The sequence below is a fragment of the Anoplopoma fimbria genome, chromosome 19 (assembly GCF_027596085.1).
Source record: "Anoplopoma fimbria isolate UVic2021 breed Golden Eagle Sablefish chromosome 19, Afim_UVic_2022, whole genome shotgun sequence".
Classification (NCBI taxonomy): Eukaryota; Metazoa; Chordata; class Actinopteri; order Perciformes; family Anoplopomatidae; genus Anoplopoma; species Anoplopoma fimbria.
This window is the reverse complement of record NC_072467.1, coordinates 2,821,318-2,832,807: the sequence shown is the minus strand read 5'-3', so window position 1 is coordinate 2,832,807 and position 11,490 is coordinate 2,821,318. Positions and strand designations below refer to the sequence as shown.

At 39.8% G+C, this 11,490-nt stretch overlaps 1 long non-coding RNA gene across 1 annotated transcript; it reads left to right on the top strand.

Annotated features, from left to right (window-relative positions):
- Positions 1 to 698: 698 nt before the first annotated feature.
- LOC129108814 (uncharacterized) lies at positions 699 to 10,179 on the top strand. The gene is made up of 4 exons (XR_008531933.1): positions 699 to 818; positions 942 to 999; positions 6,962 to 7,027; positions 9,350 to 10,179. It is a non-coding gene; the product is annotated as an uncharacterized LOC129108814 (long non-coding RNA).
- The last annotated feature ends 1,311 nt before the right edge of the window (positions 10,180 to 11,490 follow it).

Sequence of the window (11,490 nt, the reverse complement as noted above, 5' to 3'; positions counted from 1 at the left end):
AGCTGCCATGTAAAACTAACTATATCTACCTCTCACACCTTTGTCGTGTTCTTACTGTGTATCTGCTGTCTGTCCATGTGTTTGACTTACGTCTACACGTTCCCTCTCACTCTCTCTCTCACACACATAAGATCACACAATCGCGTCGGCTGCAGCTGAACTTTTGCACTGCAGCATGGTGCAGGTTCTGCCCCTGCAAATCCGGTCGCCAGACAATCTAAGCCAATTACAGTATGAGGGCAAATGGTTAACCTCTATAATATACATTTCCCAGCCTCTTTCTCTGAGCTTGCTTGTCATCCCCGGAGAAGAGTTATGCACCAGGGCCCAGTGTCCCAGGCGACCCAGTTTGAATTGGCTCAATTCATTAAGCCAGGACCCGTGCACAAGCCCGAGTTCACACGGCGAAGACACTTGCAGCAAACAGCTGCTGCACATTCCTGATGGGAGGGCCAGGCAGATGTCCAAGGAAAATCAAAGGGAGAGACAGGGGAAAGTTTATGAGCCAGCGTTTGCCAACCTCAATGAGGAGCTCTCCATCCCCTCCTCAAAGACAGGGTGCAGCTGGCGGAACTCTTGGCCCTGTCCTGTTTGGGGCTCCCCTGGTTCTCCCTCTCCCACTCGAAACACTGCAACAACTCAACATGCTGACAATATCAGTTGCCTCCTCAGTGCTCTCTGTTTGAACCTCAACCACTTTGGCACAGGCAGAGGTGGTCTGGCTGAAGGGTTGGAGTGTAATCATTACATTTTATTCGTTTGACATTGTTACACTGAAACAATTCTTTGTTCCACATTAAATGTAGAAAATAAAAAAGGTAAGAACGTGCAGCCTTTAGAGAACAGGATCGAGAAACTACTTCCTGTAAACATTTTGTTCACTTTCTGCTTAGAGTTTGAAAACATGTAATCTGGATTTTTTTTTTAATTCATTTTTCAAGGTTGGGACGGCGCTGGATTTTCAAGGTGCAATCGGCACGTTTTTTGACTGAGCGACTGGTAAGAGATTGCATTTTTGAAAGGAAATTAACACTTTGTATTTCTCTAATGATCATAATTGGAAACACATGCCCGTTTTACTTCTGCATTTACAAAACTTACTAATGTAAACAAATCCTTAGGTGTCTGCTTATCATTTTAAAACATGTACTTTGGGCTATTTATTACATTATTAAAGAGCTTATGCCTTTGATAGGAAATTACTATAGTGTGTTTTTTAAATGATCATAATTGGAAACTTGTGCCAGTTTTATTGCTGCATTTACAGAATTCACTAATGCAGACAAACCTTTAAGAGAATCAGAAAAAATAATGACTGTCATCTCAACTATTCTCAGGTGACAGTAGGTTCCAGCACTCTTGTTTCTCTCATGTATCACGAATCGCGGCTTTAAAGACAACTCTCAAATACCACAGTGCCTCCAGCACGGCGCAGTCCTCATTCATCACTTTCCAAACAAGGACAGGAGCATGGTCATGCTTATACTTCAGCTCTCTGTGATACTTTTTTTCTTTGTCCTGCATGCCACCTCCTCACCAACTACTGTCTCAGATATATCCCTCTCCACCACCCCCCGCTCATCTCCACCCCCTGCTCCACTGCACACAAACACAGCGTGACGCCTGTCGTAATCACCGTTGGACACAATTTCAGGCACAATTTGAAGACTATTTATTATCCTTGGTCAATAAAAAAACCGGAGACAAGCATTTTGTGGATGTTCATTTGAAACCTATTGACAGGTTTATAAATGGATCACTGAGGCGGTAATTACTGTAAATGTGTAGTCTATGTGATATTCCATTTTAATTAATTTGGTTCATTCTGAATGAACACATTTTAAATTCTTAACATTCTCATGATTTGTCACTTCAATACAATTTGAATTCTTAATACAATGTTGACTTTTCATGTCAGACAGTGAAATATATGCTTGCTTTCCTTTTAACAGTATAACCTAGAGAAATGTACCTCACACCGATAATTTATCTGTAATGTTAAATTGAGTCCAACATATTACCAGCATTTAATCTACAGTGGTGAGGAAGCTCCTGCCTGGTTACCAAATTGAAAATGAAGCCTGAGAGAGTTCCCCTGGGAAAAACAGTGATAAAACTACCGGTAAATGGTGCTGTATCCATTCGTGGCCTCTTCAGATTAGGTGGATGGGACATACTCCCCTCCAGGGGAAAGTTCCTCAGCAGGGCTCCAGGTAACACAAACCTCTTAATCACACATGACCTGGCAGCTAACAGAGAGTTAAGCAGCAGCATGGGGCCTCCCTTAGTGTTCCCTCCCTTCCTACAACATCATTAGCCGAAGCACATGGCCCGCCTGCATCCATCCCAGTGTTTACAAACACCAACACTGTGGAAGCTGTGGCTTATTTTAGAAATGTGTTTACGTTGAATCGGAAAAGCCTCGCAATCCATACTAAACTAGGAAAATCAAGTAAATTCCTTATTAAGCCAAGACTTTGGTGTAAACATTTGTAATCTGTCATGCCAAATGTGTAAAGCTGCCACTGCACCGTGCCAGTATGAGTCAGTTTTGACAAAATCCAAGTATTGTTTTTCGGCAGCAAATAAAAATCTTTATAAACACATAATGTGGAGCTTTTGCTGCTGACAAATATGGTGTTTGTACAGGCCTGTATGGCGTGGATCTACCCTTCAACATAGTTTTAGTGCTACACACACAAGCTCATTTATCAAAGAGAACTTTTAAGAAGAAAAACATCCTGAACAGTGGTTGAAGGTTTATATGTCATCCGCCATTACAGTGACCCAGAGTGGTGTTCCAGTTAAAGGAACAGTCTGTGTGCCCTTGTAGAAAGCTGACAGCGGGTCTTCAATGTTTTGGAAGAAGAGTCTATAAATACAACATAAGTTACGGCGATCTGTGACCGTTAGCCTTGCTGTGTACTTTGCTGAAGGCATCATGACAATCAGCTGGGTATGATCACAACCTTCAGTGAAATACTCCTAAAACTCAACATTATTATTTTGTTGTAAATTTTTTGTGCTTGATTATTTAATGGATGAAGAGTCTTTGTGGCAGGAAGGTAAACAATTGTAAAAGTGTTCTTTTAATGATATCTTTCTCTTTATAATCATGAATTTAAAGTTTAATGAGTTTTTTGAGAGGTGACAAACAAATATAAACTTAAAACAGTCAATCATGTCCAGCTTAGCATGGGTGCATGACACTTCAGTTAAATACAAAATTAAATACAAAATAAAACAATCAGCTTGGAAAGATCAAGACAATGAACAATAATTGGTATTCTCTAATAGGCTATGCTGAATGAAATACATCCAAACTGTGTATTTAAAGCTGTTTCAATTAATGAATTTTAATTATTTTTATTTTACTGACCTGTTTTGTGTCTCATCTGGCTTGTCTGTAGATTTATTTTGGGAAAAAATGCCTAATGAACATAAACAACAAAGTAGTACTAAAGGTGGTGCTATTTATTATTTACTACTGTTCACCAACCTGTGTTGAAAGATCATGAGCAAGCATCAAATTAACATATATTATTATTACGTATTATGATGACTGATACATTTTCAAGGTGATAATGTTTGAAATCAATTCCTTCAACACTTGAAGTTAACAAAATCTAATTTGAACATTTTAAAGTGCATGGCTCTGGCAACAACTTTTGCGAGGGGCAAAGGCTAAAGGAGGTCTTTAAGACCTGGGGCAGTCGGTCCACATGCTGGAATGCAGAGGGAGGCTTGTAAATTAGAGGCCTAATGAAAACTCTCTGGTGTCCAACTGAAGCAATCATCTGGTTAGAATCAACCAGTTATTCCACTAATTTCCCCCACCGCTCTCTGTGAGCCCTCAATGCCTAATTTAGAAGAAAAAAAAAATGCATGCTCCATTTTACACACCTGCAGTTTGAACTGAGGTCTGTGATCCCTTCAGCAACCTTTTTTCTTCACTTATTTTTAAATGCCGGTTAAAAACAATAAATCAAAGTGAAGAAATCCCATATATCTACAAATACATCTGAACTGACCAATCATTTGTAAATAACTAATTACGTCCTAAAATCCTGGCAGCAACAGCATCTTTTACTAATTTGTTTGATTTCTAAAGTTTACAACAAATGGTTTACCCTAAAAAAGTTTCTCTAAACACTAAAACACATCTACAACTAATGTATATGTTCTGCATACATAGTCAAATAGTCCCACTGCAGCCCCTTGCCAAGGCACTTAATCTATGATATAATACATCTCTAATTTAATGTTTTAAACGATGCAATGGGTCGTAGGATAAATTGTTGCCTAAAACTAGGTGTGTAACATCCCGTTTAAGACGTGGTCACTACCTTCCTTGGAGTTATTCAACCTTTCACCCACTGGGCCTCCCAAATCTGACCTTTAACCAGATGCCTTTTGCTTAAAATCTCCCTGCCAGTTTCAACCTCTGGAATCTGCAACACATTTTAAGAGGAGAAGAGAACAAAGGCAGTAGATTAGAGGCCGGCCTGGTTATTAGTTTGCTGATACAGTTTTACAAGGGTCAAATGCAATGATAGGGAAAACAAGGTGAGGAGGATACAGTGTCTCAGGAGCTAGAAACAAAGGCTTCTATTAGAGCTGCAGAAAATGTTGTCATGATAATTAACTTTTCTTTCCAAAAAGAAAAGAAGGAAAACATACATATAGTTTGCAGCTGACAATCATATAAATGTAAAATATATATATATATATATTTTAAATACTTTAAGTATGTACATCTGCAAGTCACATTTTTTAATCATACAAGCAGTGGTATTTACTGCACGGTGATGTTGTTGCATGCATGCGTATTTGTCTCCGTTTTCAGTATCTACATGTTGACTGACTATTAAATGATCAATGTCTCCTGTTTTCATCTCTTGTCTTTGCTTGCTTTAAATGCCGTTTGCTCCCCCTCATCCCACATTATCTCAGTTAGAAAGTGTGTTTTTACCAGGGAGGGAGGCAGTGAGTGGAGGTGCTGATGTATTGAGCAAAGTTGCTTGTCTTTGCTGAAAGCTTTTGTTTCCTGGGGCTCTCTATTCATCACAAAGCCTTTGGTGGGAAGAGACATAAAGACAGGCTCTGACCCTGGTGTGAGCCCTTTGACCTCTGTGAACCCAAGGGGACAGATTTTCAGCAACTGTGCAATCACTATTAGTTGTCCGCAGGGTCTGTAGTGGAAGATGGCTGGAGCCAGACAAAATGAATGGAGGGACATGGTGGGAAAATCTGGTAATTTATAGAAGTTGAGAGTCTATTTCAAAAGAGGTGATGGTGGATCAGCTGACATGTGGGGTCAAAGGTGATGTTTGGGCACGATTTCCTGCCTGTGTTACTGTAACATCTGTGTGTTAAGAGACGTCTGGGACTAAAGCATTTTGACCCTCAGGGGCATGATCGTGAAAAAAAAAAAAAAAAAAAAAAAAAAAAGTAAACGTTACAGTTAGGATTGCTGATGTCAATGACCACATTTGACACAAAGCCCTCTGGAGCTACTATCAACATGCTGACATCCTTACACCATTTTTACCACAAATCATTACAATGCTTTTTAAACATTATAATGCTTAATATAGAATTGAATCAATGTAAACAATTTAATAACTTTTCATCACAACTTTCAACATTGCACTTCATTACATTGACTTTTAAAGACAAAAGATTCTCCGACAAAAAGGCTCCGGTCATGGCTCTCCTGTGAGACCAGCTGTGATAGAGTGGATCGTTTTGGCTCTTGCACTGTCATCTACAAGTGTCCAAGTAAAGAAATACTGGTAGTCCCCAGCCCCGGGCTAGCCATTAAGTAAATTGGCCTCTCTAGACCTATAGCTGTGTCACTGTCCGTGACGAGCTGCCACCTATTTGACCCACGGATAGGAGTCCAGTGCTGACCAGCAGCTGCTCTGTGGGCTTGTCTTCCCAAGCCTGGGAAGTGGTTCCTAATTAGCCTCCCACACCCATAAATGTGTCCAGTAGGTCAGTCACTCCACGCTCATTGATCGCACCGATGTGTGCCGCGCTGAGGGTTGACTTAAGCTCCTTCATCAAAACGAATGAGAGGCAGTAGGTGACACATGCAGTCTGCATCTGTCAAGTAGACCCTTGGAGGTAAACATCTCAATCGAGCAAATAGCAGATTTTTATAGATTTACAATACCCCCCCTCCCAAAAAAAAACAATGGTGTTGTTTAATTTAACATGTAATCTTTGATTGTAGAGGTGAAACAGGATGAACATAGAATATTCTCACTCTTTTGATTTATTTCTTATGTCCTATTACAGACATCATGACCGGGTCAATACTTAAGCAGTAACAACCGCTGGTTATGACGGTAATGATAAATGGATGGAGCTACACTCTGCCCGAGCACAAGATCATCTCTGGCATGTCGGACACAAGGTTCTCTTTTATTGAAGTCGAAAGAAACAAGTCTTTAGGGCCTGCCCTCCACAATCACTCCTCCAGATATTTTTCTCGTCCTCTTCTACCCTCCAAGAGTTGTTTTTCTTTCATTTAGCTGGCCTCCGCCAATAAAAATGCAAGCCAATTTTCCAGCGCATTAACCCAAGAGATCTTTAATACACAAGAGTTTTGGTGCAAAGGGGATGGAGAGGCCTCATGGAAAGATGGATGGGCCTGCCGACTAAGAGTGGGCAGTTTTCCCACTGCCCTGGTCTCAGCCTGGGACAAAGGCCTCATTGAGTGTGATGCTTGACATCAGCATCATAAACTAGTCATTGCTACAAAGACTCTGACACTTTAAAGTACCAGCTACTGCCGCTTTCTTTTCTCTCTGTGTTACAGCATTGCTTAAGCTAATCACGTCACTGGCAGTTGTTCCTTTTGTTCTGCAGATGCAAATACAACAAGCTTTAATGTAAAATAATGTCAAGTGGAATCATTTATGAGAGTTTCCATTTCACTTGTGTTTCCTTGCAGACTTCTACATAATAAGACAATGTGCAAGAATCCAGTATATCATGATTTTGGTGACACCTTTGGCAGGTAAGTAGTCATTGCTATGGTTTTGTGCCTGCACTGGAGTGTACAATGATAATGATGCTTCATGTTACAACGGGAGGCCTCATTCATAAGAATTCATACTTTTTTTTTTTCTATCACTTAATCTGCAAGTGCTTTACTTCCTGACAGACACAGGATGTTTGTGAGGAAAGCATCCTTTGTGAACAAGTTCAATTATATAACATCAACTAGCAATGTATACACGATCTGTAACAAAGAAGTAGCTGTTATTGGCTTGAGGAAATATGATGTTATTGTATCATTTACATGAGTCAGATCAAAGCATATCAACTTTTATTTACTGCATTTAAGTAAAATGTGTAGCTGATCTACAACAGTTATCAACATCATTTTCTTGCAGAATATGGGAGTATATTACTATTCCTAATATTCTTGTAATTTAGACCACATTTAACAATTCCAGTACAATTCCATAATCATTTTAACAAAAAGATTATGCGACAACAACAACAACAACAAAAACCCTGCTCAATAACCTTAAAGTCACGGCACCAATAAGCCAAGGAGGTATGAGTATGCTCGTGTCAAAGGAAGGATGATCCTCAAACATGATGTCAGCTCGAAGCCAGTTTCAGATTCTCAATGTCATGGAAAAAGGCACGGGTGCACTTTAATAGATTAAACACCGAGAGCCAGACAACTGTGCTGCCAAAGAGGTGCTGATGGATGCAGTCACATTTAATATGAATTCATGCAGGATTGCAACAAAAAGCAAAGGGCCGCACTGCATGAAACATAAACAGTGTTGAGAATATATTTCAACATCTTTAGCCTGAGAAATAAGGAAATAGGAAAGCTGCTGCTTAAAACATTTGTAGACAATGGAAGAAAATATAAAAGAAGGAAATATTACTTTATGGCATAGCATTCTATGGAGGGTCTTGTTTTTTTTTTATATTAAGCATTTAAGAATAAAGTGATACGTTTATTTATTTTTCACATTAAAGATGAAGGCAGAAAAAAACATCACCCCTTATGCTTGCCTATATTTATAAGTTACATTGTCATTTCTATGTCTATTTTACCCTTCTACATTTATCTAAATTTCCTTCATTGATCAAGTCTTAATAATGTCTGACTTGAAGCAATAATTGCTCTTAAGGGCCTGAGCTGCAGTACATTAGAGGACACAGCATCTTAATAGAGAGGAGTGTGTGAGGACGACAGAAACAGTGTTTTTATGTGTTTGTATCTGTGTGTGAGAGAGACTGAGTAAAGGGGGGGGGTGTTGAAGGGTGAAGCTCAGACTGAACTCATATACAGGGAAACAGCTGCTTCACATTGCTAACCCCTGGAACAATGTGAAGATAGTATGTTTAGACAGGTTTGGGCAAGGATGGGGGTCAGCACTGCTTTAGGGGAGATGTCAGTCCTAGCTGTCAGCCACTGGAAACACAGGGAAAATACATTAGTTCTCGCTGGCATTACTGCAGTTCCATTCTAATCCTGCAGGGGAATGTTCGATAAATTTGAAGAAGAAATACATTTTTTCCTCCACTGGCTATTATAGCGATGCAATTCACACTAAAGTAGAAAACTATGCTTCATAGATGTTATTCTGCATGGATACAGAGCGATCCAAGTTGGTCTGAACACGGGCCTTTAAGAAGGCAAAGACCTCAAAGAAGTTCGACACTATTCATCGTCGTGACTGACAACCTCGCAGCTGCCCTGTCGATCTATAGGGCGAAGTACTCCACTGTGTTTTTGTCACCTATTTACTCAGGCATGTGTAATTGATCCTTAGTGTGTTTGGAAAAAAAAAAGGAAAAAAGAATACTTCAAGGTCTGGAGATTATCACCCCTGCCAGCTGGCTCACATGTGCCTTTGAGTCTATATTTAAATACAGTAAAATGATGAAGAATGGAGAAGACAAGGAAACCATTACACATTGGCAAGCAGCAGCTTAAACATACTGTTCTGAGGGGGTCAGTTCAATGCATTATCTATGGAACAGTGTTCTGTCTCCATCCTGTTGTGATTTATGTATGTTGTTCTAACCTGTAAATTAATACTATTTGTGTTGATCATCTTCTGGAACATGAAACATTAAAGTTTCACCTTGCTTATCTATCTATTTTAATATAATAATATTTTTGAAATGTTGTGATAAACTGATAAAGTGACATAATCTCCTGAGAGGATTTGCACCTCCGCTCTAAATCAACATCCACGCTGCCTTGTCTTTTGAATGACTGTTGCATTATTCTGTTAATAGTTATCTGTCCTCAAGTCCTTGACCTCTTCCAATTGTAAACACGTTTTTTTTACACCACTCTCAGCACGCTTTGACCAAAGGGAGTTTTGTCGACAGTGGGGCCCGAGGATAAGCAAGCGGGGGCTGAACCTGTTCCGGCCTGCACTGCCCTCTGCAGCACCTCTGATCCACACTCAGTCAAATTTCTCCGAGCGCTGCTGGATCACACGGGTTAATCTCTCCTGACCCCCGACTCCTCAAAAGCACAAGCCTGGCTCTTTTGGACTCGGTCCCGGTGTGAGTGCTTTGCAGTGCCATGGAAGTAGACCCCGCTCACGTCCCCTAGTTCACTGGCACCAGTTGTGCAGACTTCGGAGCAGTGAAGATAAGGTACAAGAATGTCAGGAAGCCTGACACCAATGAGCAGTATGGTAAACAAACAGTTGCAGACGTCTGCCCGCATCCCCTGCCCCTTAACGACCCTCAATTCCACCCTTTTAAATGTCAAGCTGTAAAATATGGTTCTTCAGTGGGACTGTTAGTTAAACAAATCACGCTGCATTAACTAAACTGTCAAACATTTGAGCGTCAATTTTTTTTGTTATTACTGAATCATGCCTGATTTTAAGTTGTGTCAAAAAGCAAAGTTTAATAACACAAATAAGACTTAATATAGCTGAGACATAATACAATCACTGCATAACATTTACTAGGTTTTACAGACAATATTATGTATATTATAATAATATGTTCTGATTTTTTGTATGAGATTAATTGAGATGTTTCTATGTTTTAATTGTAACAACTTGCCTCCTGATGCTGCCTTTTTGGCCAAGTCGTTATTGTAAATGAGAATTGGTTCTCAATTGACTTATCTGGTTAAATAAAGCTAAAAAAAAATATTAAAGAAATTAATAAATAAATGCAACAGTTGAATCAGTTTTTGTCTTTTAGTGTCATTTAAAAAAACACCTACAACTAATGTATATGTTCTGCATACATAGTCAAATAGTCCCACTGCAGCCCCTTGCCAAGGCACTTAAATGCATATCAAACAATATTGTGTCTGGTATTTCCACAGAGGTTGCAGGTAGCGCGGAGAGGGAACACAATACAATTATATATGCGTGGAGGGTAAAAGGAACAGAGCAGGATTTCTATTGGGGGACTAACGTTCTGATATCCTTCCAGAGTACTGTGATCCCTCTGGCGTAGTGAAGCAAAAAGCCAATCATTATTAACCACATAAAAGGTAACGGAGCATGGCCTGGTATTTAGCTTTATGTTTATCTGTGTTATTAACGTGGGCAAGAGGAGCGTGGCCTGTCACTGCGGGTCAGATTGGCAGGTGTTGAGCTGTTCTGACGCTGTGATTTCACAGCCTCTCCGCTCTCTGCTTCAGGTGAGTGAAATGATGCCTGCTTTAATAGGCGACTTCAGACTGACATGTGGAGGAGTATCATATGGCTCAACAACAACAATTGTCCCACTGCGTCGTACTTTGTGCCTTTTTCTCCCTCAAAGAACAAGTAAAGCTTTGATGAATTGTAATAAGTGTGTTGAGGGGTTGAAAAAGATAATTCGTTGATTTGCTAAATAGGCAGTGCTTTGAGCAGTAGATAGCATCTGGGGGACAAGTGAGTGGCGGTGGGAGAAAAGGCAGATAAAGAAATGTGACCACGTTTTAACACATTCCCCGAAACCACAGGCAATCCTGATGAAGATGATAGAGGGAGTCTGTGATTAACCATCCGGTAAGCAGGATGTATGTCCCTGCCAAGGAGGACAAATGGAACTATTGTAATGCTATGACAGTCTTTGATCATTTCTGTGTTCAGGGAGATATCTTCATCAGAAGTGCTCCTTGTTAAAGCTGTCACAGGCTAGCAGGCAAAAATATTTGCACTGTATTAGATTCCATGGGCCATCAATAGTTAATAATTACACTGAACATATGAGCGCCCTCAGGCGATTTTCAACATTAAAGCACATGATTTGTCTTTCTACTTATTTAAATCCATGCTTTTTTTATATATATATATATAGTGTCTTAAATTTGTGCGACTAATATTATTTATTTAAAGTGTTTACTTCACTATGTGGATTCTTTTAGGCGAACTGACAAAAATGAAGATGTTGTGCAGAAGACTAATTGACCCATAGCAGACAGCAGAAAACTTTTCACAGCCAGAAGCCCATCTGTATGGTTCCACTGAATATGCATGG